Here is a 15,501-nt window from a genome sequence, read left to right as displayed (position 1 = left end):
GACCATATAGGTGCAGGATGAGACATATATTTTTTGGATATGATCAGTGTATGGATTTGTTTTGCTTGACTATTTAATAAAAGGGTGTTGGGGTTTTTTTTCTTTGTTAAGGGAGGAGTTAATAATAGTACTTCTAAAAAAAAAGAAAGACTATAAAAGAAGGAAAAATATGTAGAACTTAAGAAAATAATTTTCCAGAGAACAAAAGTTTAGAAAGTACAAACTAGTCCTTTTTTTTAAAGAAAGCTGTATGTAATAAAATTTTACATAATTTTTTTTCCTTCTACTTTTATAAGGAAATATTCCCCTTTTTTGATAATGGTTTAAGAATTTTTTTAACTTTTATAAATTGAAAAAAGAAGAAACCTTCACTTCTGCCTTCCCTGCTGTCTTGTCTTCTTTAATTGCCAAATATATAGATTGAGTGATCTATGTCTCCTACTTCTCTTTTCCTCTTTAATCTCCATAAATCAAGTTTTTTAGTCTATTATACCTAAAAGTCATCACGAACTTAAATCACATTCTATAATGTCAAACTCAGGCAAAAGAACTCACATTCTGTACTCCATTCAGATTTCCTCATTTTTGTCAGCATTACCACCATTTTGTAAATGTCACAAACTTGAAATCTTTGAATAAGTTTGTATTTTCTTAACTTTGATTATTCTTTTTTTCACTAGCAGTTACTGAACCAAATCAAATTTTTCCTTAGCAGATTAATCATGAAACTCTCTTTTGAGTTACCTGCTGGTGCTGTCTTTTTTTGCTTCTGCTTTAACTTTATTTAAAATGAATGGTTAAGTGACTTGGAAATCAAATAGGACAGATGATAGAAGAGATTATGGTTAGTCAGGAATTAATTGATGATTAAATGGCAGAGGGAGAAGGAATGAGATAGGAACAGAATAGTGGAGAGTAAGGCAGAAAACAGAAAGGAATGTAAATGATCAGGCATTGAGTTGGTAAAGCTTCATTCTGATGACTGAATCCATTGAAATGTAAAGTTATAAACTAATAAGAATTTTTATGATTTACTTTAAAGGAAGAAAGTATCAGCAATAATTTACAGTATATTTCATCAATGAAAAAAGTTTTAATTTCACTTCTTTATTTCACCCATGTCAACATATTTAGGTTATCTGAAAAATAACCCAGTTAAGTAGCAGAGCAAAGGCCATGTGAATAAAAAAAAGAAAATTGTTATATGTGTTCACATAACATACATACACAAAAATTTTAATTTAGGTCTTTCAGCTAAAGCTCCAATTAGGAGGTAAAGCTGATGATAGAAACTATTTTTAGCCTTTCTGGACCAGATTAAAATGAATATGTCAAGGGGGTCTTGTGCCTTCTCTAGTATCTGGATCCTTAGCCTTTGTGAAATTCCATTGATATTATAGTATGCTTTTGTTTACATTTTGTTTATATAAACAATATATTGTTTATATTTTGTTTATATTAGAAATGGTTGGAAGCCTCTATGCATTTCCAAATAAGTAAATCTGTGAATCTTTAAGTCTTGGAGTCTTAACCCACTTCTGCCACTGTAGAATTGATTCAGTCAGTAAGCATTTATGAAATGTCTACTTTGTGCCAGACCCTGTGATGAAGGCCTGGTCAGGAGAGATGATAGAGGCAGATTCTAGAGAATTGACTAGGGCGGGAGAGAGGGAGGAGTTGAGGATTACATTTAGTTTATATGGCTGGGGAACTGGGAGTTGAGTGGTGAGGAAATAGTTTGGATATACAAATTAAATAAAAATAAATGGAAGATTGTTTAGAAAGGAAAACAACATGATCATAGGTCTGCTCAGTCAACAGGTATATTATTATTATTATTATTATTATTATTATTATTATCATTATTATTATTATGTGCTTACTGTGGACCAGGTGTTATATTTAAATGTTGGGGAATACAGAGACAAAAATGAAACATTCTTTGTTTATGAGGAGCTTGGTTTCAATCAGAGGAAACAAATATATGCAGAAAAAAATAAGTGCAAGGAAAGAGACCACTGGGATCATGGATTTAGATGAAACAAAGCTCAGAAGTCATCTTAAGTCAACCCCCCCCTTCATTTTATAAATGAGCAAGTAGAGGCCTAGAGTAGTTAAGCAACTTTGTCACACAAGTTGTAGTTATTGTTGCAATCATGTCCAACTCTTTGTGATCCCATTTGGGGTTTTCTTGGTAAAGATACTGGAGTGGTTTGCTATTTCCTTCTCCAGCTCATTTTACAGATGGGAAAACTGAAACAAACAGGGTTAAAGTGACAGTGTCTCAGGGACCCGGCTAGTAAATATCTGAGACTGGTCTTGTACTCATGAAGATGAGTGTTCCTGATTCCAAGACCAGTGCTTTATCTAGTATCTCACCTAGCTGCATGTTATCACATGAGTAGTAAGTGACAAAAGCAGAATTTGAATCCAGCTTCTCTGATCCCCAAACCAGCATACTTTCCAGCTGTATCCAGCAACCTATCATCCTACAGTAAGGATCTGAAGAAGAAAAGATGAATATTGTTGATTGGTTTAATCCTCAAATTGGAGTATTAAAGCAGCTACTTATTCAGATCACAATTGTTGAGAGGATTGCTTTCTTCCCTGGCCATGTGCCCAAGACTTAACAGAGAAGTTCTCCCAATACTTAAACTATTTACTCATTGCTAGTGATTCATGAGGATACAAATAATACTGCCAGTTGATAATTAAAAATCATTACTGTAGATTACTTTTAGGCAAGAGCTGAATACCTGAGGTGATATTCTCATTATTTTTACTCTTGAAGATGAGAGCTCCAGAAGACAGTTCAGAAATTGAATGAATGTTTTAAAAAATAATATCTAAGAAAGTAGCTTGCATCTCTGGACTATGTTTTCAAATATAGGAAAGTTAAGTTTCTAGCTGAAGAGTGTATCTAATAAATAAATGCTGTTAATTATTCACTTTGGAGTCTTTCAAGTATAATCAAAAAGATGGGAAAAGAAGGCGCCTGTATCTATTGCTAGAGAAAAGTTACAATGTATCAAGAAAAAGCAATAGAGACATTCAGAAGTTCACGAGACAGAACCCAAGAAAAGAGTCGATAAAATCCATGACTTTAAATGTTTAAACATAGATTTTTTTAAAAAGGCAAACTGAACTAGAGATCCTAACATAAGGAGGCAAGTTTGAGCTTCTGGTATCAAATAAAATAACATTCATTACTCAATATCAAAATGGAAGGGTATGCTTTACTCAAAGAAAATGGGATAGGTAAAAGTCTAGAATGATGGGTAATATTGTATATTTTCTTGAGGAACCAGAGGGAGGAAGGACGTAGACTGAATAAACTATATTATAGATTTAGAAGTGGAATATCATTGATTATACTACTGCAGGATACATGGACATAAAGAAGAAATAGATGAGTATTTAAGAGATCTCAAGCCTTGTACAAAGTCAAGTCAGCAATCATTTATTAAACATTTAATATGTACTAGACAGTGAACTAAACACTGGGAATAAAAATGTAAACTCTCTCAAAAAGCTTACATTCTAATGGAGAAATTACTAAGTGGACTTGAAAAAGATTAGGGGAGGTGTAGGGGAGTTACTCATACAAGGTCATGCTGGTGAAGTTCAGAGATGAAAGGATAGCTGACTTGAAGGTTTCAAGGGAGTTCACCACTGAGATAAGGGGTGGAGAGAAAAGGTGACTGTGTAGTATGATAGTAAAATCCAGAGAATGAATGCTTAGGCATGATAAAGCAGTAATAGGAAATTTGAATTGTCTAGAAATTTGCTGGGTCATGTTTTCTACTAGAAGCAAAAGATCTAATAATTTTTGACTGATCTTTTTTATAATTTCAATATTCAAATGGTAGAAAAAAGGAAATTCCATTCTAAATCTGATAATCAGCCCAAAGGAAAAACTGGTTCCTGGAATGAATGTGGTAATGAAGGACTTTGGGAGAAAGTCTTCTAATAAAGAATATCAGATGGGAAATGGTCCAACATAAATTTTTTAAAAATGTATAATCTAATTCAACAAGTATTAGGTACTACTTATTTTGTGAACATGTTCCAGGACAAAATGAAAAACAGACACTAATCCTCAAAGAGTTTACTTTCTCACTTGGAAGAGGGATGTAAGGAACTGGTTATATATATATATATTGAGATGGGAGTGTTGCATACAAAAGCTTAGCTTTGTCCTAAAAGAATAGAGTTAGGAATGGTAAATGAACTGAAACTGGTAAAGCTCAGAATGAGTTGAAGCCAGTAAGGACAATAAAGAGGGGTGTGTTTTGGGAGAGTAGCTATATTGAGAAAAACAAAATCAGGAAAGGGAAAGGAATGGGATCATGGTAGTGTGTATCCTAAAATTATAAGAACCTTAAAATATAGGGTTAAAGTAACATAATAAAAAATGGATTAAGGGGCAGCTAGGTGGCATAGTGGATAAAGCACCAGCCCTGGAGTCAGGAGTACCTGGGTTCAAATCCGGGCTCAGACACTTAATAATTACCTAGCTGTGTGACCTTGGGCAAGCCACTTAACCCCATTTGCCTTGCAAAATCCTAAAAAAAAAATGGATTAGAAGCTTTTGGGGGGATTTACCATGTATATATATAACCAGTTCCTTACATCCCTCTTCCAAGTGAGAAAGTAAACTCTTTGAGGATTAGTGTCTGTTTTTCATTTTGTCCTGGAACATGTTCACAAAATAAGTAGTACCTAATGGAGATCATCTAAAAATGAGTTCCACCTTGCTGAAGGAGATCAGAAAATTTATAAGCCACAAGGACAGGGAATAGAACATACATATAACAAGGGTTAAATTTGCCTGGAGACCATTCTATTATTTGATGTTTAAGAGAACCATCCTTTTACAGTGCTGTCTTTCCTGAGGAAAGATATGAATTTATTAGTTTTAAATTCCAGGAGGGCTGGGTAAGTACTTGTTTCAAATTATAAAGGATGCAATTCTTTTCTGGACTGAGGAGGACAAGTCTTCCCTTTCAAAGTCTAAGGAGGACACATTCCATTCCTCACAGTAAGTAGCCAAGAAAAATAGCAGGACTAGGACCTTTGATCAGGAATAGCTGTAAAAACTTAGAGTAATTATTATTCTTTGACATTTCTTCCATTTTGATCAAAGATGATGTCATTACATCAGCTATAGATCAACTAAAGAAAAGGGAAAAAATATGATGAGCATATTGGAGGGGAAAATAGCATCCCTAGGAGATGTAAGGTTGCTGGAAGAATAATCTTTCTAAGGAGGTGGGCATAAGGATGGACAGAGTCAAGGGCAAATTATAAAGATCAAAAGGGGGCAGTCCACTTTGAATAACTTGTACAATTACAAGCACAAGAGGGAGAAAGTAATACAAATTTAGATTAAAATATATGATTTTGGAACCTCTTTGATTTACCAGTTGTCACTCAGAAACGGTTTACAAATAGATATTAAAAAGATAATAGATATATAATATTTCTATATAATATGTAATAGATATATAAAAAGATATTTTATGCAATCCAGTTTTAAAAGATTCATTTTAATGTACTTGGCATTATTTTATTTCCCCCATTTGGAAGATGCAGTTCCACTAATAACTTCCATGAGAATAATATTTGGAACAGTATGTGTCTAGTAGGTGATTTATAAATCAGTTTTAATCTTTTGCCCATGTTCAAAAAATCAGAAAGAGAAAAGATTAAATTAAAAATAAAATAGATTACAGGTCATCCTTTGTATATATTTAATTTACTTTCTTAAATATCCCCTTAGCATTTTGAGAAGATAAAGAATTGGGGCAGCTAGGTGGCTTAGTGGATAGAGCACCGGCCCTGGAGTCAGGAGTACCTAAGTTCAAATGTGACCTCAGACACTTAATAATTACCTAACTGTGTGGCCTTGGGCAAGTCACTTAACCCTATTTGTCTTGCAAAAAAACAAAGAAAAGATAAAGAATCTTAATTACCACAGAATTATGTAGCTGACCACCACATAAGGCCAGGTGGAGTCCTATATGCCTTGAGCCAGATTTTAAATCTGCCACATGAGACATTTCCAAATGGCATATTTGAGAAATGAGTTAGGAAAGTCCATTCTCAGAACTTGTTGAAAATCTTCCCCCAACCTTTCTCAGTGAGCCTCTCTCACCCACAAATATCCATGAACCCCCATAGGGCTGCCAGCCTCATAATAATTGATCCAACAAAATTTCCTTGATTCCTGGATTTCAGACTCAATTTCAATTTTCAGTCCTTAGTAGCAATTTCCTATAATCTGACAGAGATTTGGCTCTAAACTTTAAAGTCCAAAGGATCAAAATATACCATGTGCGGACTACAGTCTTTCCATGGCAGCAATAATATATTATTACAGAAAAACCTCACAACTCATTCTATTGTTGCATAAAAAGACTATGATTTAAATAAAATAAACTTGGAAGTTAAAAAAATCAATAATTTCAATTGCCTCTTGAAAGAGACTCAATTATAGTAGTTTGGATCAAAAGGGGTTTCAAAGTTCATTACTAATAATGACCCCAGGCTGAGGGAGATCAAAAAACTTATAGAGGCAGCATGGGGAGGGGAACAGAATATACACAACTAGAGTAGACAAAACCTTAAACTTTCCTGGAGATCATTCTATTATTTGATATCATAGAGAATCATCCTTCTTCCCATGCTATCTTACCTAACATTTTTATGAAAGGCAGTCCTTTCCAAGTTTTTAGGAGGACACTATTCTTTCCTGGGTTAAGAAGGATAGGACAAGTCTTCCTTTCAAAGGCTAAAGGAGGACACATTCCATTTCTCACAATAGCTTAAGAAAATCAACCTCAGACCAGTAATATAGTTGTTAAAACTTATAGTAATTATGATTGTTATACTTAGTAAGTAAATATAAGAGATAGACATTAAGTATGAAGTAGTGAGGTGGGGATAGAGGAGAAAATGATTCACTAGGCACCAAAGAAATCTTAAAAAGCTTCTGGAAGGAAGTTCCACATGAACTTAATTATCAACTTTCTAAAAATTATAGATTGGAAAATAGAATATTTCAGTAAAAATGAATTTAAGAAGAGCAATAAAGTACTCTGAGTTAATAGATGACCATCAGGGTGTCAAGCAAAAAATGATTGAATTATTAATGAAGGTTTTTCTTTTTAAACTTCTCCATAAGTTCCACCACCCCACCCACAGTTTCAGTTCATTTCTAATGACTTTTTTTTGTTTTTGCAAGGCAAAGTGTTTAAGTGACTTGCCCATGGTCCCACAGCTAAGTAATTACTAAATGTATGAGGCCTAATTTGAACTCAGGTCCTCCTGACTCCAGGGCTGGGATTCCAGACACTGCACCACCTAGCTGCTCTAATTTCTAATGACATTTAACTCTAAAAATTTAAAAATGAATTTTAACAATTTTGATAGGTATTATAGTAGTACAACCATTTAAAACAAGATTTTCTAGTATTAATTCAGCAAGCATTCTTTATAGTACTACTATAGTACTACTCTAACTTGTGTTAAGTACTTTTGTGCAAAAGCACTGTAAGACATTACTAAAACTCTAAAGATTTTACAGTTATCTATTTAATTTTGATAAATAAAATGACCAGGTCATCAGTCATTTTTCTCACATAGAGCAATTGCCAAATTAATTTGAAGAAAAACACCAGTTAAAAATGAAATGTCCTGAGTTTTAATGAATACAAATTGAGTTATCTTGCTGCACCTGAAAAAATCTATCCAAAGGTCATACTTTTAATTTGTTTACAAAGAAGTAAGAGAAAGATTTTGATGTTAATAGATCTTTCCATTTAGAATTCTTTAATTTCTGCGTAAATTGTGGTCATCATAAGCATAAGCCTTTTGTAGTTTAAATTATAGTTTAATTATACCTGAAAATATAGCTAAAATTTTTTTTTTGACTACCTTGTGTTAAGTGTAAAATAAGGATAATATTTAAAAATCACAAAGTTTTTATGAAGAATTATAAAGTGGATAAAGGTGATTGTTACTACTTTTTTTTGTTAATATACTATACTTCATCTCCAGTTAGATCATAAACTTCAGAACAAGGCTTGTGCTATTATGGAATTTCTTTTTCATCTTTGTAACTCCTGTGAAACCTAAAATTGTAAAAACCCTAAGAATACAGGATTCAAATTAAATGACAGAAAATATAGGTTAGACTTTTAAGTTTTATTCTCTAACCTATAGGTGATTGCCATTGAGACAGTGACCACACCTGAACTGGGAAAGAGTTGAACTTTTAGGCAAAAACAGATAATGGGGAAAATTATTAAACAACTCCTTTATGACATGATCATGAAGGTTTACACAACAAGCTGCCCAAATGCTCCTCAAAAACCATCATCCATGTGTAATACTATCTGATCTCTTGTTGTCTCTCTTCCTGACAGAACAGGTCTCCCAATATCCTGATGGGATGGATAACTCTTGAGTTTGTAATTAACATGGTGGGGGGGATACCTAGGAGTCTTAATGTCTTACTAAGTTGACAAGGTTACTTTAAAGTGAAGATTGAGTGCTCTTCTAAAGAAATCAGTCTTTTTACCAGGAATATAGTTTTGAGAATCTTACTATACTTAACACCACCCAGAACCTAACAAAGGCCTTTTACTTAGTAAATGCATATTAAATGTTTGAGTTGAATTGGTTCAGTAAGACAGCATAAATTTTGTTTCTTTATGTTGTTTATTCATCATTTATTAAGTTCATCATATTGGATACATCTGTTAAAAAGTTTTTCAGTATAAAGAATCTTTAATGTTAAGTTAATATTTGTGCTAATGTTCTAATGTATGGATTTTATTTTAATTTCTAGAAGTTGCTGGGTATGTTTTGCTACTGATGAAGATGATCGAACAGCTGAGTGGGTGAGACCATGCAGGTGCAGAGGATCTACAAAATGGGTTCACCAAGCTTGTCTACAACGCTGGGTAGATGAAAAACAAAGAGGAAATAGTACAGCACGAGTGGCATGTCCTCAGTGCAATGCAGAATACTTAATAGTATTTCCAAAGTTAGGTAAGAGAGATTCTCTCAAATCTGAACATAATATATTTAAATCTTTTCATATGCATGACTCCCAGGGAGCCATTTTAAATAGTCTATAACTTAGCATGTTATCTTCTAGCCATAGTTTTCTATGTATAGCAAATACATTTGTAAGCCTTTATACTAGTCAGTTAAGAGGGGGAATTTACTATGTAATCATGATTAAGTAAAAGAGTTAATCTATTAAGACTTAAATAACCCTTCTTTCTCTGATAATATATGGTTGGGCGGAAAAAAGCAATAATATTCCCTTTTCTTTCCTCATCCTTATATCCTACTGTTTATGTTTCTTAGTTTATTAATTGTTTCACATTTGAAGAATTGAGATTAGTAAGGCTAAATTTTATAAAGTTATTAGAAAATTAATACTCAAACTCACCTACCAGATTCTCATCTTGCAGTTTTCTTTCTTAAAAACTGTTTCTTTTCTGTAAATTTAGAACTATAAGATATGACTGATAGACCCTCAAGAAATAGGACTGTCTTGAAGTTATTGAATTAAAATGATTTGGAAAAAATCTGTGCTTTGGGAAAGCGGGGGGGGGGGGGGGGAGAGCTTTTAGGGGGAAATTGAAATAATGATAAACCATATATATATATATATATATATATATACTACATGTTATGGAAATAAATGCATGCTTTTTACTCTCTTTTAACTTATTCTAAAAATTGGACATTGCAAATGCAGAGAGATGTAGCAAAACTATTTTTCAGATGTAAAAATATACTTCAAATGATCCACCTACAAAATGCTTCCATATTTAGCTATTTTTTATTTCTTTTTTTAGCCTAGTAAAGGGGGGGGGGGGGGGGGGATTATGCCTGAAAGAGGGAAGAGAAGAAGCCAAAGTTAACCTTCTGTCAGATGTCAGGCAGCAAGTGGAAAAAACAGTATATTACTCAATTCCACATGGTCTTGACCTTAATCAATGGGCTAACTATCCTATCTCTTATTTATTATTGGGTGGGATTAGTGGATATTTTTTAGTAATTGAGTCCATGTGGAGAGTTTGGTCCAAAAAATATAGAGGACATCTATACAGCCTTCATTCAATTCTTGCTGCTTTTTCTTCTTTCTGGTTTCAATGAGTTATATCTTTAGCAAATTTAAAGGTAAATGTTTCAGGTAATCAATAACAAATACTGTAATTTCTTTCAGAGGCAAGTTGTATATCTTGCTGTGTAATTCTAGATCCTGTCATAACATTAATCATTTCTGTCAAAAGAATTTAGAGCAGTTTCTCAACCTGGAAATTTTAATCCCTCAGGAATCACAAAGGCTGATTTATATACATTGCTCTTCTTTTAAGCTTAAATAAGAAGTCAGTTTACCTTCTTTGACCTGACTTTCTCATTTGTCAAGTTATTTGTTTTCCTTTCCCTTTCACTTGCTTTCTTTTCAAGTAGTCATTCTACCCCTTGACACTCTTCTGATTGTCTTTCCTTCTTTGTGTTTCTCCTTCTCTCAATTAGGTGTAATTATTCTGGATTGATCCTTTCCTTCCAGCTCAATGCTGTAGATAGTTAACTAGCTGATCTTGATTATTTTGCTGGAGAGGAGGGTCACTCAGTGAGCACTATTGGTTTAGAGTAAAATCATTGAAATTTAGAGATGAGAAGTTCAGCTGCTCTCATGAGTCTATATCTTGACTTTGTTAAACTATCTCTGAGATGCATTGAAAATTCTTCCAGGTCTCAGATCTAAGTGTTTGAAATACTCAAAGGCTGTGATTAAACTTGACAGAAAACGCATGTGCCCATGAATTTTCAGATTTTCACTTGTGTTTAATCTATGTATTGTGTTTTTGTTGGTTGATACTGTCTTTTCAATATAATAATGAAAAAGCTGTAACTTACAACTTTATTAAACAATAGGGTTGTTAGCATTAAAGTCTTTGAGGTGACAAATTATCCTCATCCTTTCTATTACTCTTGATACTTTTACTATTACCATCTTGATATATCAAAAAGCACCTGAAGTAGCTGTGTGACCTTGGGCAAGTCACTTTAACCCCCATTGCCTTGCAAAAAACAAAACAACCAAAAAAAGGCACCTGAAGAGGACAACAAAATGAATAAGCCATTGTGCATTATTTATAATTAACCTTTTGGAATTAACCATAACATAAACACACACAGGTGTAAATAGTTGTATTTGTGTGTGTAGGTAGATTTACAATTAATTTTAAGATTAAATTTTTAGAAAGTATTATTCTAACCATATGTTGATTCTCTCCTCCATACCATACACACACACTTTATTCTTTCTCATGTAACTAGCATCACTTATCTAAATTTCCTGTATTTGAAGTGCATAGCAAAGAGGCTTGACGCACAAAGCTAGGAAAAGACTGAGGATAGTGAGGACCTCTTAAAATTTCTTAAGTCAACAATTGAGGAACAACACAATAAACTCTATTTTATATTTATTACCAATAGGAAGGTTATATTTTTAAATGATCCCTTAGTATTAAGGGTTTTCTATTATGATGATTTAACTCAGATATGACCTGTTAGTGTGGTAAAGTACAAATATTTCACTGCATCTTATTAACAGTATTTTTAGCTATTCATTGAAAAGCCAATTCACATTTCTCCCAGTATATTTGTAAAGACCTATTGCTGGCAACTGGGATTGACCTTTACATTCCAGATTGACTACACTGATATTTTATTAACTTGTCCTTTTGGAAGTTTTCCATGGATCTGAGCCTATAGTCCTACATAAACAAACTCCCACCCTTCTCTTGTTGCCTAATCTGAGTTATGAATTGATACTATTGTGAATATCAAATGGCATGAGAACAAGCCATCTTATTTCCCTAGTTCAACTGAGTCTCTGTTGTTATATTTATTTTTATGCTTTCATCAGAATTTACAAGGATAGGAATCAAGGCTATCCTAGTGGCTTAACCAAAAAATTCAATTTAGAGGTAATTATTAAGTATTTATATGTGTTAAGAGCTGGAATGAGGAAAAGGACCCAAAGTTTAAACATGTTACACAACTCTACTTAACCCTCATGGGAGTAGAATCTAGTGGGGAAATGTGTTTTATTCATATGTATATGTATATACACAAATAACTAATTCAAAATTAAATTAAAAAACATAAATGATTCTGTTTAAGGTCTAGAGAGGAAATTATTTTTTCTTTTAAGATTTTATTTATTTTGAGTTTTACAATTTTTCCCCTAATCTTCTCCCCCCCCTCCCCCCCGGCAATGTGTTAGTCTTTACAATGTTTCCATAGTATACATTGATCTAAGTTGAATGTGATGAGAGAGAAATCATATCCTTAAGGAAGAAAAATAAAGTATAAGAGATAGCAAAATTACATAGTAAGATAATGGGTTTTTTTTTTCCTAAAATAAAGGTAGTCTTTGGTCTTTGTTCAAACTCCACGCTTCTTTCTTTGGATACAGATGGTAGTCTCCATTGCAGATAGCCCAAAATTGTCCCTGATTGTTGCTCTGATGTAATGAGCAAGCCCATCAAGGTTGATCATTACCCCTATGTTGCTGTTAAAGTGTACAATGTTTTTCTGGTTCTGCTCATTTCACTCAGCATCAGTTCATGCACATCCCTCCAGACTTCCTTGAATTCCCATTCCTCCTGGTTTCTAATAGAAGAATAATGTTCCATGACATACATATATCATAGTTTGTTAAGACATTCCCCAATTGAAGGACATTAACTTAATTTCCAATTCTTTGCCACCACAAACAGGGCTGCTATGAATATTTTTTTTTTTATTTTAGATTTTTCAAGGCAAATGGGGTTAAAGTGGCTTGCCCAAGGCCACACGGCTAGGTAATTATTAAGTGTCTGAGGCCGGATTTGAACTCAGGTACTCCTGACTCCAAGGCCAGTTCTCTATTTACTGTACCACCTAGCTACCCTGAATATTTTTGTACAAGTGATGTTTTTACCCTTTTTCATAATCTCTTCAGGGTATAGCTAGTGTATTGCTGGATCAAAGGGTATGCATATTTTTGTTGCCCTTTAGGTGTAATTCCAAATTTTAGAGAGGAAATTATTAATTGAAAGGATCAGAGAAGGCTATATGGAATTAGGTTAAAATTCAGTGTGTAGAAAGCAAGGAAGGATGTGTGTGTGTGTGTGTGTAAGAGGAAGGCTTGGAGGATGTGAGCTTGTAGGGGAAGTAAAAAGGTTGATTGATGCCAGATTTGGGAAGGTTTTAAATTCCAGTGTGATTACTAGATCTGTTTATCCAATATAATTGTGGCTAGCAATTGAGGGTTTGTGCAATAGTGGTAACTAAGATCTCCAAGTATAAATGACCTATAGGCAACTTAAAATGTGGATTTGGAATTCCAGAGTAAAGTCAAACCTGGAAAGGATGATTCTGAGAAAACTTGTAGAGGTGTTTTAGTGATCTTAAGGTAGACAGCCCATGCCAGAAAGTTCTCCTTTCAATTTCTTTTGGAAGTTATCCTTTATTTATTTATTTGTTTGTTTGTTTGTTTATCTTGCGGGGCAATGGGGTTAAGTGGCTTGCCCAAGGCCACACAGCTAGGTCAGACTTGAACTCAGGTACTCCTGACTCCAGGGCCAGTGCTCTATTCACTATGCCACCCAGCGGCCCCATTTTGGCAGTTATTTAAACTTAGTTGCTTAAAGTTAGTACTCTGTGATCTTGTTCCCCTAAATACCATATAATGTTTACAAATATGGAAGGAAGAAATTATGGAAAATTGCTTTACTCAGAACAGGGCAACAGATCCTAGATAGTGAAGGGAAAGAAGCAGAATTTTGAAGCTATTTTGAAAATATGAACTAAAGGGAAATTGGCAGAACCAAGAGGACAATTTATACTATAATATCTTTAATATAACAATGAACAATTTTTGAGTATTTTCATAAACTGATAAAGGATGAAATGAGCAGAACCAGGAAGAAGTTTATACAATAATACTACTGTAAAAACAAATAACTTCAAAAGCTTTAAGTACTCTAATCAATGTAATGGACATCTAATAAGTCCAGAAGATCATTGATGAAACATGATACCCACTTCCTGACAGAAATGATGTATCAATGTGTGTTTGTGTGTGTGTTTGTGTGTATACATATACACAGAATGAGATTGAAGAAAACAATCAAGGAGGGAATTTGTTTTGTTTGATTAACAAGGAATTTGGTTTTGTTTTCTTCTAATGCGTTCAGGGATTAGAGGAAGGAAAATGAGAGTTTTTTTAAAAAAAAATTTAAAGAATATAGACAGTAAAGTAATGAAGCAAGAGTCAGTGGAAGGGTATTAGATGGGAGTCAGAGGTCTTTATTCAAATTCTGACTTTGTCACCTGTGTGTCCTTGAGCAAATTACTTAGCCTCCATGGATCTCAGTTTCCTTATCTGTGAAATGAAGTTTTTAACTAGCTGACCTCTGAGGTCATTATCTGTCTGTTAAATCTTATGATTTTATAATGTGAATATAAAGGACAGAGGATTAAGTAGGCTAGATCACATAGCAGTAAAGCGCCAAAATTAAATGGATACCATCTGTAAAATTGTGCAGGTATTTAGGAGATGTTGCCTAGACAACTACTTAAAACTAAGAACAATTTTTCCTCATGGAAGAAATATCTGTTTTGTAAGCTTTGAGCATTATATAAATATGAATTACCAGGGGCGGCTAGGTGGCACAATAGATAGAGCACTGGCCTTGGAGTCAGGAGTACCTGGGTTCAAATCCGGCCTCAGACACTTAATAATTACCTAGTTGTGTGGCCTTGGGCAAGCCACTTAACCCCATTTGCCATGTAAAAACCTAAAAAATAAACAAATAAATAAGTATGAATTACCATTGCTGTTGTAAGTCCTGTATTAATTTTTGTATGCTATCTTTCAGAGGTCATGATGAAGAGATATGATGACCCAAATGTTTAAGAAATTGACTAGTAAGAATGATAATGTAGAAAAATAGAACAAATTAACTGAGATAAATTAGGAAAAGTTGACCTATGTTTGAGCCAAGAAGTAAAAAATGGCAGTGGAAAGAATAACATTTCTGAATTTGAGAACAAAAAAGAGGAACTATCTGCAAGATCATTTTTAGAGGTGTGGAATAACCTTTTGTGGCCTAGATAAGAAATTCCATTTATATACTAGGAACTTGCTGAGCCCCCAGGGGAACAGAGAGGTGATTGCAGAGCAGATTGTCTGATCTGAAACCCATGAGGAAAATCCAGTGTTCACAGAGAATAAGAATTGACTAATTAGCATTAAGAGGAACTTCCCAAATCTGGAAGGTTGTTTCCATCTTGAACAGAAGGATTTACTACTACAGTGGTCAGATTCTTCCATAGCTAGTGTTTTATTGTAACTAAAAACTATGATACTTAAAAAAGAAAATTTTTTTCTAGATCCATTTTTCCTTTAGCACCTTA

At 33.6% G+C, this 15,501-nt stretch overlaps 1 pseudogene; it reads left to right on the top strand.

The window, feature by feature from the left end:
• LOC141521144 (E3 ubiquitin-protein ligase MARCHF5-like) overlaps positions 1–15,501 on the top strand; it is a 59,972-nt pseudogene that overhangs the window by 10,885 nt on the left and 33,586 nt on the right.

This window comes from Macrotis lagotis, chromosome 4 (assembly GCF_037893015.1).
Source record: "Macrotis lagotis isolate mMagLag1 chromosome 4, bilby.v1.9.chrom.fasta, whole genome shotgun sequence".
NCBI classification, from domain to species: domain Eukaryota; kingdom Metazoa; phylum Chordata; class Mammalia; order Peramelemorphia; family Peramelidae; genus Macrotis; species Macrotis lagotis.
This window is presented reverse-complemented; position numbering and strand designations above follow the sequence as displayed.